Source organism: Labeo rohita, chromosome 4 (assembly GCF_022985175.1).
Source record: "Labeo rohita strain BAU-BD-2019 chromosome 4, IGBB_LRoh.1.0, whole genome shotgun sequence".
In the NCBI taxonomy this organism is placed as follows: Eukaryota; Metazoa; Chordata; class Actinopteri; order Cypriniformes; family Cyprinidae; genus Labeo; species Labeo rohita.
The window spans coordinates 39296848-39319369 of record NC_066872.1 but is presented as its reverse complement, the minus strand read 5'-3'; the positions used below and the strand labels follow the sequence as shown (position 1 = coordinate 39319369).

Here is a 22522-nt window from a genome sequence, read left to right as displayed (position 1 = left end):
ATTTCTTATTTATGAGGCACACAAACACACGATGACTCCCTTTTTACAGTATTGGGGACTCGTGAGACGGATGTGCGTGTTAAATTGCATATTTTTCTTAGTGGTCCGTTGTTTTTTTGGTGTGCAGAAAGGTCTTTGCGTTTTTCTACCCATGAGGCGCAGCTATTCGTATGTGGCCGTACGTGTATTCTGGCAGGATGTTGAAAGGCTGCACGCTCTGCAGAATGTCTTCCTTTCCTGTTTCTAGCCTGCTGCTGAGTTTCAGCATCTGGTAAGCAGACCTTCAAGTACAGTAAAGGTGTGTGGAGTTAAAAAAGAGCTTGTTGAATTCAAAAATAACTTATACGTGTTGTAGCATGCAATGCAACATAGCAAACGAAATAAATCTGAATAGACTTCATTGAGCTGTTTCATGACCTGACCTGTGACATCATAATCTTGTGATGTTGTGGAAGTGGTTGACATCACGCTCATAATAAGCCAGATCTTTATAGACCTAGCAAGTGAATGTGTTGGTACACATTGCCCTTTTGACACTTGACATCTGTACATCATACAAGGTATGTTTTTTATGTAAAACAATATCTGGCAGTTAGAAAACCTGCTCTGACATGTTGAGCCTTGATGCTTATATGGGAAATTTGAGTGTGAATCTAGTGTGCAACATCTCCTGATTATGTTTCGTCTAACTTTTTTCACAATTTCCTTTCTGATATTTGTTGTACCCACATAAAAAGTGGCAAAAGGTAAGCTTTAATGGATAGTTCACCCAAAAATCAACCCAAACCTCTATGACTTTGTTCTGTGGAACTCAAAGAAGATATTTAAAAAATGTGTTTTTGTTTATGCAGTAGACCTAATGTAACAACATGCCGATCTATTAAAAAAAATTGTAGTAGACAAAAGCTTCTTAATACAGTTTTGAAATATGTAATTGTAAAAATGACACGATCTTATACAATGTGTAAAGCGTTGTTTTCATCCAGCGTAAATTTAATAAGGCGTCCAACCTGACTAAAGTCTATTAAAGTCAATGGGGTCCAAAACAACCCGTTTGGACTACATTGGCTTTGTTTTGAAACAACATGCGGTTATAAATGATGACAGAGTTTGTATTATTGATAAAAGTGCTTTTTAAAAAGTATATCATTTGGGTTCCAAAAAAGAAAGCCGTAGAGGTTTGGATTGACATTTTTGTGTTCCACAGAAGAAAGGGAAATTTGAGTTTGAATCTGGCTTGCAACATCTCCTGATTATGTTTCGTCTACTTTTTCTCACAATTTCCTGTCTGATAGTTGTTCTAGCCACATAGAAAGTGACAAAAAGTAAGCTTAAAAGGATAATTCACCCAGAAATCAAATATAGAACAGTTTTGAAATTTGCAAGTTGTTAAAATGACACTGGACCTTTATACAGTGTGTAAAGCCTTGTTTTCATCCATGGTAAATTTAACAAGGCATCTAACCTGACTAAATTCTATTAAAGTCAATGGGGTCCAAAACAACCCCTTTGGACCCCAATGATATTGGTACACTCTCTCAAGTAATGTTTTTTTTATGCAAAACGATGTCTGGCAGTTAGAAAACATGCTTTGACATGTTGAGCCTTGGTGCTTATATGGGAATTTTAAGTTTGAATCTAGCTTGCAACATCTCCTGATTATGTTTCGTCTACTTTTTCATACAATTTCCTGTCTGATATTTGTTGTACCAACATAAAAAGTGGCAAAAGGTAAGCTTAAATGGGTTGGTTCACCCAAAAATCAATCCAAACCTCTATGACCTGACAGAATCTGAGTGATATCGAAATCAGTGGGGTCCAGAGGGGTTGATAGTATTCAGATTCAGTCATTTTTGGGTGAACTGTCCCTTTAAGTCCTGTTATATTTGTGTCCGTCTGATGCATGTATCTGAGAGGTGTCATATAGGGCTGCACGATTAATGGAATGCGTTTATGAGGCGCGCTTAGTCAGTAAAGCCGGTACTTTGATTAGTAGTAAAGCTCCATCAGGTGCGTTCAGCTGGAGCGGCAATTAATACACAGAGCCGTAAATCACTGACAAGCTACGCCAAATCGCACTCATAATCGCAGATGAATCGCATTCGATTATGAGCGCGATTTGGCGTAGCTTGTCAGTGATTTACGGCTCTGTGTATTAATTGCCGCTCCAGCTGAACGCACCTGATGGAGCTTTACTACTAATCAAAGTACCGGCTTTACTGACTAAGCGTGCCTCATAAACGCATTCGATTAATCGTGCAGCCCTAGCGTCATATCTCTGAAACCATGTCGTGAATGTGAACTTGGACATGTTCCGAAGGATTTTAATAAAGTGCTCTTGAAGTGGTGCCTACTTAACACCTAAAGGGCCAGACCTCTTAAATGAAATGTGTTTTGTTTACCAGTGCAGCACATGTCCAGCTTCCCATCTCTGATCCGTTGTCTCCATCTTTCATATGCTCCACAGTATCAGGTTTCTTCTTTCATCCCTAAGTCGCCACTCTTGAGCCAGAATGGCTGCATCACTGGAGGCCAGTGAGCTATCAGGGTGGAGACGCCCAGCGTCTGTTGTGAAACTGCGCAACGCCACTTGTCCGCTCGATTTCCAGGCCCCTGCAAGGAGAACGGCGTTGAATAGGATTCTCAGGCCGAGGGGCTTTCAGTTTAAAAACAGGAAATGGGAGTTGAGGCTCTAGGGAGAAGACATGAGTGAGTGAGAATCCAGATTGCAAAATGAGAAAATGGAGGTCCAGAATTTGGGGTGGGTCCCACTACAAGTGGACATCCACGAAAATATCTTTTGGGGTTCGCTACATCTCCCCCCCCCCCGGCTTCTCTCCCTCTCTCGCCTCTCTTTCTCTCTCTCTCTTGACGCTTTTTCTTGGGAGGAGCCTGGGTGAAAACAGAGAGGCCCTAAACAAAAGAGGAGAGCGTTTGTTCTGTTGCACACTCTTTGTGAGAGTTGTCTCTGCCAGTCTGTTTTCTTGGTTAACCCCTGCGTGCTGTTGAGAATATATGTTGATGTTTGTCTGCACAGGAACGCGCAGGAAATGATGTTCAGTAATCTATTTTTATTTATTTATTTTTGAATATAAAGTATACAGTGCAGCTAGTGAGTTGATTCCTCCTACAGCTTATAAATAACTGTGAGACTTCAATCATGTTTATCATTTCATATGTATATGATACATACATACACTGCTGTTCAAAAGTTTGGGATCAGTAGGATCTTTTAAAGAAGACTTTTTTGCTCATCAAGGCTGCATTTATTTGATTAAAAATACAGAAAAAAAGTAATACTGTGAAATATTATTGCAATTTAAAATAGTGGTTTTCTATTTTAATATACTTTAAAATAGAATTTATTTCTTTGATGCAAAGCTGAATTTTCAGCATCGTAATTCCAGTCTTCAGTGTCACATGATACTTCAGAAATCATTTTAATATGCTAATTTATTGTTGCTGTTGAAAACAGATTTGCTGCTTATCATACTTTTTTCAGGATTCTTTGATTAAAAAAAAAAATTCAACAGAAATCTTTTGTAACAATATACACCACCATTCAGAAGTTTGGGGTCAGTAATTTTTTCCCCTTCCTTTGTTTGTTGTTTTTTTTTTTAAGAATTTAACACTTTTATTCAGTAAGGTTGTGTTAAATTGATAAAAATGTGATAGTAAAGAATTATATTGTTAGAAAATATTTCTATTTTGAATAAATGCTCTTCTTTAACTTCTATTCATCAAAGAATTCCAAAAATAAAATATTAAGCAGCACAAATGTTTCCAAAATTGCTTATTAAAATGATTTCTGAAGGATTCCGAAAGAATCGTTAATGGAACCTGAATCGTTAAGAGAATTAAATCAGAACTGGAATCATTCAATTTTTTGATTCCAAATCATTAGTCACAAAAGTATAAATAGTGCAGGACGAGCCAAATCATGCCAAAGTTTGGTGGTTTTTTTTAAATAAAAGAAGGGGTGGCTTGCGCACAGCGTCCCGCCTTTAACAGATCAGCTCTCTGTCTGCCTTAGATAAACGCACTGACTCAGCCGGACGTCTCGAAATATTCACCAGTCGAGTACAGATTCTTATTCATGAGGAAGAATAAGACTGAAGGGGGCCATGGCGTGATACGCCGGCCGCTCTGTGTTACCATGACTCCCCATTTCTGGTCATCTGGCCGGACTATAAACGGCTCTGTGCCGAGGAAAGGGTGGCTGGGGCCGTGGATACAGAAGCCCGGTCCCCATGCCTGCAGCGTATGGCCGCAAAGCTCTGACGGCCAGCTGGTGGATGAATACTTCTCATTCATGTGGCAGCCGAAGGGCTAGAGGGCAATGGAGATTGCCCTCATTCTGGGAGACACGGGGGCTCAGTGCGCACACACACACACACACACTTTCCGTCTCTTTTTGTCTTTGGGAGTTGAGAGTTTGCATGTATTTGATTGTATGAGTATGCACATTCACACACTGTATAGATAAAACCAAGTATATACATTTGAAACTTTGTCGTTAAGTTTCATTATGATTGTGGTGAACTCACATGCTGTCCCAGAGCCGGTGTAAGAGAGTTTCGAGTCTGCTGGTGGAACTGTCACGTGCCTCATTGAGCCAGTACTGCATTGTCAGTCTTCTACATGTGCTTGCAAACCCAAATATTTGGTTTGGTGTGATTATGTTGAGTGTTGTTGCGAATTTTATTTGCAGTTTACAGCTATGTATGTTCTGTGGCTTATGTAGATGAGGTTTTGTCGAAATTGTAAGAGTGATTTGTGATCGTCTTGGAACTATGATTTCGAATAGGTTGGAAGTGTGTGTTTTAAATCAAGCAGTGTATCCTGTGGCATTGGTTTGTATGGAAGCCCATTTCCACCACTGAATTGTGACTCTTTATATCACAATTTTATATCAGAATTGTGAGTTTATATCTTGCAGTTGCAACTTTTTCTCATAGTTGTGAGTTTATATCATGCAATTCTGACTCTATAACTTGCAATTCTGAGTTTATTTTATGTAATTCTAAGAAAAAAGTCAGAATAGCGACATGTAAACTCACAATTCTGACTTTATAACTTGTAATTGTGAGTTTATATTTTGTAATTCTAAGAAAAAAGTCAGAATAGCGACATAAACTTGCAATTCTGACTTTATAACTTGCAATTGCAAGTTTATATCATGCAATTCTGACTATAACTTGCAGTTGTGAGTTTATATTATGCAGTTCTAAGAAAAAAGTCAGAATAGTGACAAACTCGCAATTCTGAGTTTATATCTCTCAGTTGTGACTTTGAGTTTATACCTCACAATTCTGACTTTATTACATGCAATTGCAGGCTAAGTCAGCATCATGAGATATAAACTTGAAATTTTGAGAACACATCAAAATTGGACTTTATAAGTCACAATTGCAAGTTCATATCTCAGAATTCGGAATTGCAAGAAGAAAAGTCAGAATTGTGAGATAAAAATGGAGAGATATCTCGCAATTGTGAGTTTATATCATGCAACTGGGAGACAAAAAGTCGCAGTAGTGATGTGATGTATTATAGTATGTATTTAGAAATAATGAATATGCAGGATGCTAAATAAATAAATAAATAAATAAATAGAGTATTTCTTTTATTCCGGTTATTGCAAATTTATAAAATTTATTTTTGTTTTAAAAAAATTTAATTCAATTTAAATTTCAAAAAATAAACTACCGTTCAAAAGTTTGAGGTTCAGTAACTTTTTTTTTATTAATACTTTTATTCAACAAAGATGCATTAATATGATCCAAAGTGACAGTACTTCAGATCAATTTAATGCATCCTTGATACTTTTTTCTAATAAATGCTGTTTTTTAGATATTTTTATATCTAAAAAAATATTTGCACCTGAGTAATGTGTCTGATTCCTGCAAAAATATTAAGCAGCATAACTGTTTTCAACACTGATAATAATAAAAAAAATTGAATAAAAAATATAAATGTTATTTCCAAAATTACATGGTTTTTTCGTGGCAGGACAAGTGAAAGTCTGAACTTTGAACCCAGCATCTGAAAAATCCTTATTGTTCAGCTCTGGCTTTTACTTCTCACACACACACACGCAAAATACTTCAGTCTGGTTATGGAAAGTGGTAAGCAGTGGCTGGTTAATAGCTGTTTGTGTGCTTCATATCCAGAGGTCTGGTGGGTCAATGAACAGTCTCTTCTGGAGGGACGCAGAGGTCAGGGCGGGAAGGGGGAGCGAGCTCTCCGTGGCCGCAAACCTTTCATGGTCTTCCCTGGTATTTTGGGAATGCGGCCCTCTCCCCCTCCCAAACCCCTCGGGTGGAGACTGAAGATCTTGTTCTCCACATGCCTATGGGGTTGCGGGAAGTAATTCTTCTAAATCCTCTATTTTTTTTTCATTGCTGCTGACCCACTGGATTATATTTAGGGGTCGTTGGCATTGTGGCTGTTGGGTCTCAGACGCAGAGGAGTGAATTATAGTCTGGTGTCCCACTCTTTCTGTCGAAATCTTGGTTTCAGCTGCAGCCCACCATGACCTGATTGGTTAAGAGTGCAGTGAAGCTGATTGGTCCATAGGTGGAAATAAAAAGAACCCACTTGCAGAAAAAACGATCTGATTGGTTGGCGTGGTGTAAGTGAAGATTATTGCTCTCATGTGGTTAGTAGGATTTTCCGGGTGTCTTTTAGGGGGTTTCCCTTTGTCAAAGGTTATTTTGGTCCATTAATCTACAGGCTGTGTGTATATATATATATATATATACATTTTTAACTTTATTTTAGTTATTTATTTTTTGGTTATTTAATAATATGAAAATTAAAAAATAGTAATTGTTGTAATACTGAAAATAATAATAAGAGTAATTTTAATATTATTAATGGTAATGATAAAACATTTATATATATATATATATATATATATATATATATATATATATATATATATATATATGTATATGTATATGTGTGTGTGTGTATATATATACACACACAAAACACATCAAATCGCTAAATTAAAACAAAATGTATATTTTCTATTAATAGAATAACATAAAATGAAATAAAATAAGAATAACAAAAATTATTTTAACTGTATTTGTTTTAGTTGTTTATTTTTTTGATTATTTAATAATGTAAAAATGAAAAGTTAATAATTGTAGTAGTAATAATAAAAATAATAATAATAGTAATTATAAAACAAACAAAAAATAACATTATTTTTTATTATTATTATGTTATTTTTATATGGTTAAATTACCATATAAATAAATATAACTAAAAAAAATAATTTAACAAATAAAGTGTGTGTATATATATATAGATAGATAGATAGATAGATATAAAAAATATTAATTTTAGTTTTGTATTTAATTAATTTTTTTTTTAATTATTTTTTTTCTCTTTGTATGTTTACTTACATCAGTGAAGGTTGGACTATATTGTTTTTTTTTTTTTTTTAGTTTTAATTTAAATTTTTTTTTTCCTGTCAAAGTCAGTTGCTCCAAAGCTGTCATTTGGTCCTTGGCGAGTGTTAATTTTGCACTCAGATGTTGAGTCAGTTGTTATTATTTTGCCACTATTACACATTTTCTGAGTCATCTCACATAGACATGAATCATTTATACAGCAGGAGAGGCGTTGGGTAAAAGAGAAGCTCTAGCCCTCATATATAGACGCAATGAGAAAATAACCTTTCAAATCCAAACCCAAGCAAAAAAATAGAAAGGTTAGTGTTTCTCTTTGCTGCTAATTGTATTTTAATGGCTTAAAATCACTTGTTTTTAAACCACAGTGCTTGAAAATGATGCGTTTTTCATGACCACGTAGCACAGCAATGACGTGTAGTTTTGAAACGGTATGAATTTTGCAATACCTTGACCCACTGACTTCTATTGTAAGTGCAATTTTTTCTTTTTTACAGACTGAATGGCAATTATTTCCTAATTGAAAGCATGCCAAAGATGCTTTCTCACAGCATGTTTGTTGTGGGAGGATAGTGAGCTAATGATTTTTTTGTGCGTTTGTCAGACAGACGTCAAATGTCTACGCCATACTGTTGATGCTTTATGTCCTAGTTCATCATCTGTGTGTATTTTCCCTGAATTCCCAGTGCTCATAATCTGTTTACTCGATCTAAACACCGGTCACAGCCTCACGTCTGTTGGCTGCCTCTCTTACCTGGCCCCTTGGCGGAGGGGAACTGACTAACCCGATGCTAATTTCACTACTACTTTCCATAAGATTTCCAAACCTTGTTGGAAGGCATGGAATTTCTGCTGAGGTGGAATGCCTAACCAGTGACGCCAACATTATGTAAGCAAAAGGAGTCCAAGTGCACTCTTTTAGTTTGCTTTTCGCATTTCATGCAGGATATCTGTCACAGGCTGAGCTTTAGTCCTTTGCAATGTTTAATTATTGATACAACTAGGTGTACGAGGTACCTAAAGCGTACCCACTTATCTTTTAGTTGATGTTCGCCGGAGGTTAGTTAAATATATTAAAGTGTGTGAGAGAGAAAGGGTGTCTGTTTATCTAGTGTCATGGAGAGATTAGTTGTAAAACGTGTGCGTATCCTTGTTAGGGCTTGGCTAAAAAAACGTATACAGTATGTGTTAGCATTATGACTGTTAAAAAAAAAAATAATAATAATATTTTGTTTCTTTAGTTAATTATTCATTCTTTTGAGCCTTCAGCCATTGTAGTGTAGAACATTTAATGCAATAAAATAAAATAATCTAAAATAAAATACTGTAAAAAAACTTCTTAAAATAACTGAGGGTTTGTTTTCACAAACTATTTTTCAATAATGAACACAGCTAATGTTTAATAATAATGATAGTAATAATGATAATAATTCCATAATTCCATTGTTACGAAGTAAATGTAATAAAATAAAATAAAATAAAATAAAGTTAAATTAACTGAAATTAAAATACAGCAAATAAAATAATTGAAAGTATTTAAAAATATTTTTTGAAAAATAATCGAAGGTTTGTTTTCACAACTATTTTTCGCTAATAATAATAGTAATAATAATAATAATAATATTATTATTATTTAATGTAATATATGACTTAGTATATTAGTTGTAAAACACATGCTTGGATAAACACGTTACATTTGTCAGCATTTTGACAATGATATTTTTATTATTATTATTACTAATTAAATTATTTCATTATTTTGATCAATCGTCCATTGTTGCAAAGTAAATAAAATAAAATAAAATACTGTAAAAACAATACAAATTGTTTAAAAGAAACCAAACAGTTGTTAAACATAATTATAGGTTTGTTTTTACACAATTTTTTCACTAGTAAACACAAAAATAGTGATTGTTGTTGGTGGTGTTATTATTATTATCATTATTATTAGTATTAATATTTAATGTAATATATAATTTAATATAATATTTGTAAAATGTATCCTTGTATCCTTGGCTAAAAAAACACACGTGCAATATTTGTTAGCATTTTGGCAATATTTAAAATATATTTTTATTTCAATTTTATTCTATAGTTTGACCAATCATCCATTATTGCAAAGTAAATTTAGACAATTTAATGTATACAATTTAAAAATACAGTAAACAAACAACAACAAAAAAACATAAATAAACAAAATAAAGTTTTGTTTTCCCACACAGTTTTTCACTAATAAACACAAGAAAGATAATATAATGTAATACAATATAATACAGTCCTACTATCCCTGTATGAACTTAGTGTTTTGACAACATTTTAAATATATTATATGCAATATAATTTCATTTTTTTCAATTATTTATCCATCATTTTGACCAAACAGCCATTATTGCAAATTAAATTTTGAATATTTATGCATTTAAATAAGATAAAATCAAATAAAAACCATGTTAAAAATAATTAAAGATTTATTTTGCCACACAATTTTTATTAATCAACCCAAGAACATTTATAATATAATATAATATAATATAATAGTAATAATACATTTGATTTATATTTATATGATATGTGTACTAAAATAGCATAATACTTAAAAATGCCACACTTGTGTTAACAAGCGACTCACAGAAAAGGATGTTTGAACTGATTCAGACTTGGCACTCTCATAATTGTCTGTCACATGATGATGAGGGTGTCAGGGTGGAAGCGAGTCTACTGATGTAGCCTTTAGGAAACTTAACAGCCAAATAAGAAGCTCATTAAAAGCACTGTAATGTTTCTCACCCAGCCCTAATTCCTGTTAATGTAGCGGTTAATGCCTCTGTGTCAGTGTGTGTGAGACTTTATCTGCAATCTAAATAAAACTCCATATATGTCTCATGCTGTGACATTCAATTTGACTTCGAAGCCCATAAGCTCTTTAAAAGTTTTTGGAAAGACCGGTACTTGCCTGCTGAAAACCAAAGTGCCCGACTTAAAATATCAAAACCGCAGGTCTTTGCATAGAACACAGACACGAGGAGCACCACGCTTTCACACATCGCTGACGTCACTGTGGCTGAGAAAACTAATCTAAAATGTTGGGGTTCATAAAACTCTAAAGTTGAACGACAATACAAGCCCCGTTGTATTTCTAGAAGTAATGAGGTGTTGTTTTGTTGTTAAGAACTAGCGCTCGCTCTAAAAAAAGTGCGTAAATTGTCTTGAGCCTCGAGTATTTCCTCTATTGAAAAAGCAGCCAGGGCTGAATGCGGTTGTGGGACGGGTGGTTGCTGGCGTGCAGGAAGGATGTGAGTTTGTTGAAGAGCTTTTCTGCGCAGAAAGAAAAGAAAACTGCACTCACGGTATCCCGAGCAACAGCAGATTTTGGCAGATGCAATTCTCTCAGTGCGAGTCCACCCAGAATGACCAGCGCCAAGATTTTGGGGCTGAATTAGTACAAGGTGCATTGAGACATTTTCTTGCTAGATGTTAATCTTACACATTAGAAGTAGAATTGTGTTTATTAGGGGTGGAAAAATATTTAAAAAATTGGCTGATATATAATGAGCTGATAATTATTTTAATATTAAATATTAATAGTATTTATTAGACTATTAATAATTTCGTGATGTGGAAAACGTGGACAGAATCATGGAATTCGGTCATAAAAAATGGAATTTACTTTATAACACGGAATGTCACAGAAGTTGCCAAATTTGGGGTGGAAAAATCTAAATTAGGTCAGTACACTTAAATCAGAATACCATATGGACTAGTGTCTGTGAATATTAAGCTGCAAAAATAATATTTTAATATAAATCCTATGTTCTGGGTGTTTCTGTGTGAGTGAATGTCGCAAACGCACGTTTCGTTTACTACACGCATACTGATGCTCGCGGTGCTCTGAGAGTCACTTCATAAGCATTTTACCGTTTCTTTTGAGAAAAATGATCGTAGTATCATATGCAAACAGAAACGTAAAGGTCTTTACAGCAGCCTGTCAAAATAAAAGTTTGGTTTAACTTGAAGAAACTGTGACAAAAAAAAGTAAGGCTTAATGTAATAGTACTACTACTACTAATAATAAAATTATTTTAAAAAAATATTAAAATAAAATAATATAAAAAAAATGTGGAATATTTATCAGAGAAATTATTTACCAGAAAATGCACAACAGTATTTCTAAAAATAATAAAAATATGTAAATAAAAAAAAGAATATGTTTTAAAGTAAAATCTATTAATTAGAGATGCTTTTGATTATTGATTATGTCTGCTCAAAGTAATGAAGGATATTTCATTCAACTATTTTCATTGACAATAATAAGTTTCTTGAGCAGCAAATCAGCATATTAGAATGATTTCTGAAGTGTCATGTGAACTGAAGACTGGAGTAATGATGCTGAAAATTCAGCTTTCAGATTTCATCACATGAATAAATTACATTTTAAAATATATTCAAATAGAAAACATGTATTTTAAATTGTAATAATATTTCACATTTTTTCCTGTATTTCTTTTAAATACAGCAGCTTTGCTGAGCATAAAAGACTTCTTTCTAAAACCTCTTACCAACCCCAAACTTTTACAGTAGTGGATGATGCATATACTTTTGTAATTAAATACATTGCAGTTCAAATGACGTATGACAGGTTGTAGAAATCTAGAAAATTAAAACGCAAAAAAAAAAAAAAAAAAAAAATAAAAAAATGGAAAAAATTAATTTGGAAAAAAATAAAACACCGGATTTCATAAGGCCCTACGTTAAAGACATTTATAATGTTATATATTTTTATTAGAAGTAAATGCTATTTTTCTGTTCATCAGTAAATCCTGAAAAAAAGCATTAGGGTTTTCACAAAATTATAAGCAGCGCCACCATTTTTCATTGAGAATAATAAGAAATTTATTAGTATAATAATATGTTTCTTGAACAGCAAATCAGCATATTAGAATGATTTCTGAAGTGTCATATGACATTGAAGACTGGAGTAATAATGCTGAAAATTCAGCTTTGCATCACAGGAATAAATTACATTTTAAAATATATTCAAATAGACACCATGTATTTAAAATTGCAATAATATTTCACATTTTTTCCTGTATTTTTATCAAATACAGCAGCTTTGCTGAGCATAAAAGACACATTTCTAAAACATCTGACCAACCCCAAACTTTTGAACAGTGGTGGATGATGCATACAATTATATAATTATTAGCAATTCAAATGGCATGTTTGACAAGTTGAACTGCTTAAATATCCATCATTGGACTTTTTTATCATTTACATGTACCCCTTTGTCCATTTTTGAAGTTTTGGGTCACGACCCAACAGTTGGGAACCACTGCTATAGATGTTGGTTGACAACTTCCTGTGTGTGCCCACCTAGCCTGTCCCTGACACGCTTAACTGCGGCCTTTCAGGTCCTTGCAGCCATGGCGACAAACTGTTTTGACAACGTGGGGCGCGGGCCATAAGAGCAGGCTGCGGTTTTCTGGTTTTGACATGCCGCCAAGCCTTTTTCTAGAATCCACGTTGAGCTTCTAAAGAGACCGGTTCTAAGACTAGACCATAGTGAATTCGTGAAAAATTGCTGGGCTACGGCAACACATTCTTTGTGCGACTGAGAGCTTTTATAACTTGACCCAGTCTTTTCTCTTTGTAAGCCAACGTACTTGTTTTTTGCCACCCCACCCACATGCGCTAACACACAGTCGCAACCACGCTGCATGTCTGTCTCTTACACAAGCCTGATAGTGAATTCCTGTGGTGCACAGGCGCAGTTGCTTCAGAGTGCGTTTCTGGCATATTAAGGAAGTCTGTATTACTCATGATCTAACCACGTAGCTTAGTCGTCATCTCTGATTGATACGTGAATGCCACATTGTTGGCATCCATGCGTTAGTTTCCTGTTAGTTAGAGTTTTGTTTGTTGGAAATCTTGTGATTTTTGACCCGCAGTGACTGCTGTAGTCAGTCACCTGTTTTCGGTTTCACTTCAGCTGCTTCAGACTGACTAGCAGGGCGGTGTGATTGTCTCGTGGCGTCTCTCTCAGATCCTTGATGAAGGAGAGAGTGAAATTTCCCTATTAATATCCAGACACTCTGGTGAGTCAGAGTACAGCCGGATAAAGCAGAAGTGCCTTGAAATGTGATCACACAGGTTGTAGGGAGGCTGTGTCAAACCTATATGACATTTAATGGAGGTGATGTGTAGTGGCTGTCAGTTATGCTGTGGTTGAGTTGGTGAGTTGTGTTAAACGGATTGTTTACCTAAAAATGAAAATAACCCCATTGTTTATTCACCCTCAGGCCTTCCTAGGTGTATATAACTTTGTACCTTAAGACGAATATAATCGGAGTTATTTAAAAAAAATATCCTTCCAAGCCCTATAATGGCAGTGAATGGCTGTTGAGATTTTGAAGTCCAATAAAGTGCATCCATCTGTCATAAAAAGTGCTCCACACAGCTCCAAGGGGTTAATAAAGGCCTTCTGAAGTGATGTCTGTGTGTGTGTAAGAAAAATATAAATATTTAAAGCGTTATAAAACGTAATCTCTAGCTTTATAATGCCAGTAAATGGCTGTTGAAAGTTTAAAATGTGAAATTTACACAACGCATCGCTGCACTTCAAAAGGTCTTTATTAACCCCTCGGAGCCATGTAGAGCACTTTTTATGATCGATGGATGCATTTTATTGGACCTAATTTTTAGCAGCCATTCAATGCCATTTTAAAGCTAGTGGTTACAGTTTATAAAGTTTTAAATATGGATTTTTCTTACACGCATTGATTTGCTTCAAAAGGCCTTTATTTACCTTCCGGAGCCATGTGGAGTACTTTTTATGATGAATGGATGCACTTTATTCGACTTTAAATTTTCAACAGCTATTCAGTGCCATTGTAAAGCTAGGGATTATGGTTTATAAAGTTTTAAATATTGATATTTTTCTTACACAAACACATGAATTCTCTCAGAAAGCCTTTATTAACACCCTGGAGCTGTGTGGAGCACTTTTATAATGGATGGATGCACTTTATTGAACTTCAAAATCTCAACAGCCATTCAGTGCCATTATAAAGATAGAGATAATAGTTGATAAAGTTTTAAATATGGATATTTTTCTTAAACAGATACATTGATTTGCTTCAGAAGGCCTTTCTTAACTTCTCAGAGCTGTGTGGAGTACTTTTTATGATGAATGGATGCACTTTATTCGACTTTAAAATTTCAACAGCTATTCAGTGCCATTATAAAGCTAGAGATTACGGTTTATAAAGTTTTAAATATTGATATTTTTCTTACACAAACACATGAATTCGCTTCAGAAAGCCTTTATTAACACCCCGGTGCCATGTGGAGCACTTTTTATGATGAATGGATGCACTTTATTGGGCTTGAAAATCTCAACAGCCATTCAGTTCCATTATAAAGCTAGGGATTATGATTTATTAAGTTTTAAATATGGATATTTTTCTTATAGACCGCCTCGATTCTCTCAGAAAGCCTTTATTAACACCCTGGAGCTGTGTGGAGCACTTTTATAATGGATGGATGCACTTTATTGAACTTCAAAATCTCAACAGCCATTCAGTGCCATTATAAAGGTAGAGATAATAGTTGATAAAGATTTAAATATAGATATTTTTCTTAAACAGATACATTGATTTGCTTCAGAAGGCCTTTCTTAACTCCTCAGAGCTGTGTGGAGTACTTTTTAGGATGGATGGACTCACTTTATTGGACTTCAAAATCTCAACAGCCATTCGATTCCATTATAAAGCTAGAGATTACAGTATATAAAGTTTTAAATACTGCTATTTTTCTTACGCAAATGCATCGATTGACTTCAAAAGGTCTTTAAACCCCTAGAGCCATGTGGAGTTTTTATGATGGATGGATGCACTTTATTGGACTTCAGAAATATCAAAATCCATTCACTTCCATTATAAAGCTAGAGATTATGGTTGATGAAGTTTTAAATATTGATGTTTTTCTTACACACACACATCAATCACTTCAGAAGGCCTTTATTAACCCCCTGGAGACGCATGGAGCACTTCTTATGATGGATGGATGTACTTTATTGGACTTCAAAATCTCAACACCCGTTCACTGCCATTATAAAGCTTGGAAGAGCCAAAACATTTTCGAGTATAACTCCAATTGTATTTGCTTTAAAGAAGAAAGTCATATACACCTAGGATGGCTTGTGAGTGAGTAAATCATATGGTAATTTTCATTTTTTGGGCAAACTTTTCTTTTAAAGAAATGGTTATCCCAAAAAATAAAAATTGTATGATTTTCATTCTTTTCTTCATTCTTCATTTTTCGTTCTTTTCTGTTTTGTTAATGATGATAACATTGGTTCAAATTGGTCAAGACTTGTCAGGTGTGATGTTAATTTGTGACAGTGTGTTGACTTGCAGAATTTAAATGTAAATGAGATTTGAGAGCTTTGTGACAGTGTGGCAGGTTCACAGTTTACGTAATTCAGACCCATTCATTAGTTTGAACTCTCACCCATAAACAGCTTTTAGCAGATTATTGAAGTTCTTTAGAGGCCTCATTAAATAACTAGGTGATGTGGTGCAGTGGTTGAAGCTCAGGGCACTTAACCTCAGGTTACTACAGGGTTGTGGAAAGTTGTGAAAACAAATCCCAAAGGTTGTTACTTTTCTTGTCATGTGGTGATTAATAAAAATAATGCAGATTTAGCTTTTAAATCACATACACTTTTAGAAGGCATTGCCTTCCATCTGAACAAGCAGGAATTGTCTGGGAAAGATGTATTGAGGTCTCATATGTCCAGATCCGTCTTGTTAGATTATCCAAGTGCATTCCCCATGTCCATGTACCATATGACCCCGTTCAAGAGCCAAAATCTCAGGTGCAGGGTTTTTGCTAGGTGAATTGGTAGATCGCTGAAAAACCTTCACGGCTTATTTGGGCTGCATAAAATCCCACTGACCTCATTTTAGGTTTTCAGACTCGCATAGACTCCAGCGGGCTGTGGGTTTGTCCTCAACTTGCTTGTATTGATTCCAAGCTTTTTGTCCCTAGAGTCCAAAAATGAGGTCAGAATTCTCTGATTTGTCCAAAGCGTTGCGTGCAACATTGTGCATGTTGAGTTTAAATGTGCTGAATGCGTGCGTATGTGTTGATAACTTCTGTTTAGGCCCATTTAGGAGAATTCTTGCCTCGTTGCCGACTCAGCTGTTATCTGGGAGCACCGGAGTTCTGGAATCGGAATGTCACGGAATGCTGGAATCGGCATGAGTGAATTAGTGTTTGGAGAACAGTGCCTGCTTGTGTTTGGACGTCTCTTTTTCTCCTTCACTCATCTGGTCGTTCTCTTTCTGAGATAGCTAAAAAGTAGGAGTGGTGGGAACGAAAGCGAGGTTTAGATTTCCCAACACGTTGGAGGCCTTAAAAATCAGTTTGAATTTGGCACTCTGATTCGTTCCTTGGCTGCTCGTCTAGATTTTTTTCCTTTTTTGCAAGGGAAAACGAAACTAATCCTGACTACGCTATTACCCTACGGCGATAACATGTCAGTTTCACTAAATGGGGGTCGAGTGTAGAGTGACCGCCTGAGGGCCCTGGCAGCGGGCCAGAACTGTATATGAATATCACCTGAGGTTGGTGCGTTTCCTCTGCATCGGCCGTCTTAATCTTTATCCGTTTCAATCTGTGGAGACAAACGAACTGTAGGCCAATTTTGGCTAATTTTGGCAGCGTACGGTGTTGTGAATAGGCTCTATTGTGGTGCATGTAGTTTGGACACGCTCCAGATTGCCTCCAGGTATTACTTTGGCCGTTATCCAGTAGAATTGTGTCTTTCCTGAGTCTTTCCTTTTTAAACTGTACCAAAAAGGGGATAGTCTAGATTGTGAAGAAATAAATGATAGTCTTTGGAAAACCAAGGTTATTTTATTTTGTTTAATTTAATTTAATTTAATTTAAAGTTTTACTTTATTTATTTAATTTGTAATTTAATTCATTTTATATTTTACTTTATTTTTTTTTTTTTACAATTTTTTTGTAATATATATGTATTTTATTTTTAAATATATTTTTATTATAATTTTATTTTATTTTTAACTTGTTAATTTAATTTTGTAATTTAATTTAATTTGTATTTTACTTTAATTTTATTTCATTTGTACTTTATTTATTAATGTTGTTTTGTTGTTTATTTTTAATTTATTTTATTTAATTGTTATTTTACTTTATTTTTATTTGTATTTCTTAATTATTTTAATTTTTGTGAAATATTTTTAAATTTAAATTTTATTTTATTTCATTTTTAACTTGTTAATGTAATTAAATTTTTAATTTAGTTTAATTATATTTAATTTATTTTAATGTTTTATTTAATTGATTTTTAATTACATTTTTTTATTTCAATTTTACTTTGTTGTTAATTTATTTTATTTTTTATTTTACTTTATTTTATTTTTATTTGTATTTCTTAATTAATTTAATTTTTAATTTTTGTAAAATATTTTTAATTTTTTTCAATAATGTAGTTATTATTTTACCCATATTAATTCAATTTTATTAAATTTTTTATTTCATTTCATTCATTTTTATTTTACTTTATTTATTTTGTAATTATTTATAATTTTTACATAATTTCATGGAGAGTTCGTCAAACTTAATACAAGGTATTGGAAATTGAAAAAAAAAAAAAGAAAGTGAGAAATGGCCTTTTGTTATGTCTAAAATAATTCATCGAAAATGTAAAGAATTCATTGGTCATAATGTGTAGAATTTTCCTGAATAATATTATTAATAATACAGTTACTGCTATTCAGTTGTCCCGTGAAGCCGTCTGTGTCAGTGATTGAGTTTCTGTTGATTATTTGTTTTCTAACTTTCAATGACTTGTAGCTTGGCTTTTTTGTATAGGGCGAGGTTAAAGTCTTATTCCAGCTCCAGACTTGCTTGATGACACCCAGGCTGCACGTAGCAACCTTTATTTCGTTTCCCGTAATGCATCATTGTTTATGGCTCACCTGGATTGCTCTCGAGTAAACATGACACTCTTCATGAGCCCGAGCTGATGTAAGGAGGAAGGTGTGGCTGCTCACACCTCCATCTGTTTTAACCCCATCAGCCATGTGCACCACATCACTCATTCACTCACTTTTAGTGAGTCGCCTATTTATACGTGCAAACTTGCACACATGTGAGGGGTCGAGGGAAACCCAATCTCTGAAAAGGTTTCTTTTTTTTTTTTGGTTCATTCCAGTTGCAGAGCAGCTGGGAGTGATGCAGGTCTTATAAGATAAAATAAAACACAATAAAACATTTATTAACTTTTGTTTAATTAACATCTATTTTATTAACCTTTTTGTTTTCAGCCTACGTCATACAGCTTCAAAGTGAAATGTTTTGTTGTTTGTTTTATTTGTTTGTTTCATTTTTGGTTTTATTTTGGTTAGTTTCTGTTTAGTTTTTGTTTTGTTATTTTATGCTTCCAATGTACAGCGCTGACAGACCATCACTCAGAAATTTGATGCATTCAGGTCTTATATAATAAAATAAAACTCGGTAAAATTATTTATTTTATTTTTAACTTTTTTTTAAAAAACTATTATTATTATTATTATTATTATTATTATTATTATTAAATGTTATTAATGTTATTTATTTATTTTATTTTAAACTTTAAAACTTATTTTATTATAAACTTTTTTTGTTGCTTTCAGGTCTTATAAAAAATACAGTCAATTTTTTTATTTCATTTAAATTTTTTTTACTTTTTAAAAACTTGTTGTTATTATTATTATTATTATTATTATTATTATTATTATTTATTTTTTGTTTTGTTTTTATTTTAAACTTTTTTGTTGCATTCAGGTCTTAAAAAACAAAATAAAACAGTACATTTATTTTATTTTATTTTTTAAATGTTATGTTTTATTTTAAACTTTTTAAAACGTTGTTGTTGTTGTTATTATTATTTATTGTTTTTTTGTTTTGTTTTTATTTTAAACTTTTGTTGCATTCAGGTCTTATAAAATACACTTAAACGCAGTAAAATTATTTATTAACATTTTATTTTATTCTAAAGTCTAAAAATACAACACAGTAACATTGTTCATTTAAATTAAAAGTGTTATTACAATAAAATAATAATAATAATAATAATAATATAAAAAGTATTCTTTTTTTTGAGAAATTATTGTAATAAAAAATAATCATAATTATAATTAATATTAAAATATTCTTCACAAAGAAGGTGTGAAAAATGTATACTTTTATTTCATTTTGTAACTTGTGTTTTTATCGTCTTTAAGTATTTTTTTTTTTTTTTTTTTATTCCATGTTTAGTTCAAGTTTTTCATGAAATTATTTAGATAAGTGACCAAAGCACGGGACCCTAGGCTCCAAAAAAGCATGCATTTTTAAACTTAAACCTTTGTCCTTTCCTCAAAAGGAGGGCTTTTCTTGGATCAGGCTTCGGTTTGACACTTAAAGTCTTGTCCTGCTGGTCTTCGTGCCGTCAGCACAGGGGCTGGGTCACTAACTCATTTATTCTGGGTGAAGAGGGACAGCTGTCTAAATGAACTCAGGCTCAAATCCCATGATTCCTCTGTGCAATAAGAGCGCTCTCGAACTGACACAAACCATCCCTGTGTTCGATCTCACAACGCTTGCTGTTCAACAGACCTTCTACTGTAGCTCAGTCAGTCGTGTGTATTGTGTGTATATGCGGTTGTGCACATATCTGATAAGAAGTTCAGAGAGGCAGATGAATTCCTGACTGATGGTCTTGTGGAGTACTGTCAGCGCTGTACGTTGGATCATCCAGCGCTGCAAGATGATTTAATTTGTGTGCATGCTTTCTGATTTGTTTGTGGGGTGTTGGGAGACGTCCCGGTCATTCTTTGTTTTATGTATGGTTTTGTTTAGCTGATGAAAACTCAGGCAGGTGCTGTTCTTTCTCTCCTCTCATGTTGTGACATTTGCAGCTCTCATTTACACTGTCTTAGCTTGCTTTACACTTTAAAACGCTGAAATGTTTTGTGTGGGTTTTATTGTCATATGTATAGATTTTTTATTTCAGTGATTGTTTTTTTTATAATATATTGTTTTGTCTTATTTTTTAAGTTTTATTTTTAGCCTCAGATTCACACACTGAGATGTTGTTTAGTGTTCTGTTTGTTTGTTTTATTTCTTTTTTTTGTTTTTGTTTTGTTAGCTTTATCATATTTGTAGATTTCCTTTATTTATATAATTTTATTTTTTGTTTTTAATTTTACTTTTTGTTTTCAGCCTACTTCAAACAGCATCAAAGTGAATTGTTTAGTTGTTTTTTTTATAGTTTGTTTTATAATTTCTATTTTATTTATTTGTTTCATTTTTTGTTTTATTTTGGTTAGTTTCTGTTTAGTTTTTTTGTTTGCTTTATCAAATTTGTAGATTTATTTTACTTTATAGAATTTTGTGTTTTCTTATATATAGTCCTTATATTTTCCTTTTGTTTTGTTTGCTTTATTTTTTATTTATTTTACTTTATATAATTTTGTGTTTTCTTATATATAGTCCTTATATTTTCCTTTTGTTTTGTTTGCTTTATTTTTTATTTATTTTACTTTATATAATTTTGTGTTTTCTTATATATAGTCCTTATATTTTCCTTTTGTTTTGTTTGCTTTATTTTTTATTTATTTATTTTACTTTATATAATTTTGCACTTTTTCATATTTTTCCATTTTATTTGTTTTCAGCCTACTTTATACAGCTTCAAACTGAAATATGTTGTTGTTTGTTTTATTTATTTATTTAAATTTCTGTTTTATTTATTTGTTTAATTTTTTGTTTCATTTTGCTTTGTCTCGGTTTAGTTTTTTTTTTTATTTTGCTTGCTTTTTTATTATATTTGTGGATTTATTTTACTTAGTACAATTGTGTGCTTTATCTTTTTTGTTTTCAGCCTACATCATACAGCTTCAAACTGAAATATATTGTTGTTTGTTTTATTTTATTAAAAACAATTTATTTTATTTTATTTTTTCCATTTGTTTTATATTTTATTTTATTTTTATTTTATTTGCTTTGTCTTATTTGTAATCTGTTTTAATTTATATCATTTTTTTTGTCTTTTTTTAGCTTACTTTATAAAGCTTCAAACTGAAATATTTTGTTGTTTGTTTTATAATTTGTTTAATTTTTAATTTTTTGTTTTGTTTACAGCTCACTTGTTTGCTTAATTTTTTTAGTTTATTTTGGTTTTATTAATTAGTTTCTTTTGTTTTATTTTGCTTGGTTTCTGTTTCATTTTTTTTTATTTTGTTTTCGTTATCATATTTGTAGATTTATGTTACTCTATATAATTTTTTTATTTTATTTTTTTGTTTTCAGCTTATTCATACACCTTCAAGCTGAAATGTTTTATTTGTTTTATTGTTTTATAGTTTTATTTTATAATTTCAGTTTTATTTATTTGTTTAATTTTTTTTGTTTTATTTTGGTTGGTTCATGTTTAGTTTTTATTTTTATTTTGTTTGTTTTATCATAGTTGTAGATTTATTTTACATAATTTTGCACTTTTTCTTATTATACGACTTTATATATTTTGTTTTATTTATTTAAATTTCTGTTTTATTTATTTGTTTCATTTTGCTTTGTTTCTGTTTAGTTTTTTTTTATTTTGTTTGCTCTTTTATTATATTTGTAGATTTATTTACTTTTTTCCCAGCCTACTTCATACAGTTTCAAACTGATTGTTTTGTTATTTGTTTTGTAATTTGTTTTATTTGTTTCATTTTCTCTTTCTGTTTAGTTTTTTGTTTTCACATTTGTAGATTTGTCATTACGTATCGTGTTTTGTGCTTTTCCTTTTATTTTTGAAGCTTTAAGTCATTTCAACTTTCAAAGCCTTGATGCAAGGTTATAAAAACAGAGCTTTTTTCCTCCAGAATAATGTGCATAGATGAATCGTGCATAAAACCACCAGAGACATTAAGGAATTAAATATGATTTTATGTTTGTTTAAAATCACAAATCAACCATGCCTAAAATAAAGCCTAAAATACAAAGGCATAAACAAAGTTTGCGCCGCTTGTTTATAAATCAGCAAGTACTCGTTATCAGCGTATTAT

General features: G+C 32.5%; 1 protein-coding gene across 11 annotated transcripts in view; it reads left to right on the top strand.

The window, feature by feature from the left end:
- sbf1 (SET binding factor 1) overlaps nt 1-22522 on the top strand; it is a 70305-nt gene that overhangs the window by 1979 nt on the left and 45804 nt on the right. The gene's annotated exons all lie outside the window — the stretch shown is intronic.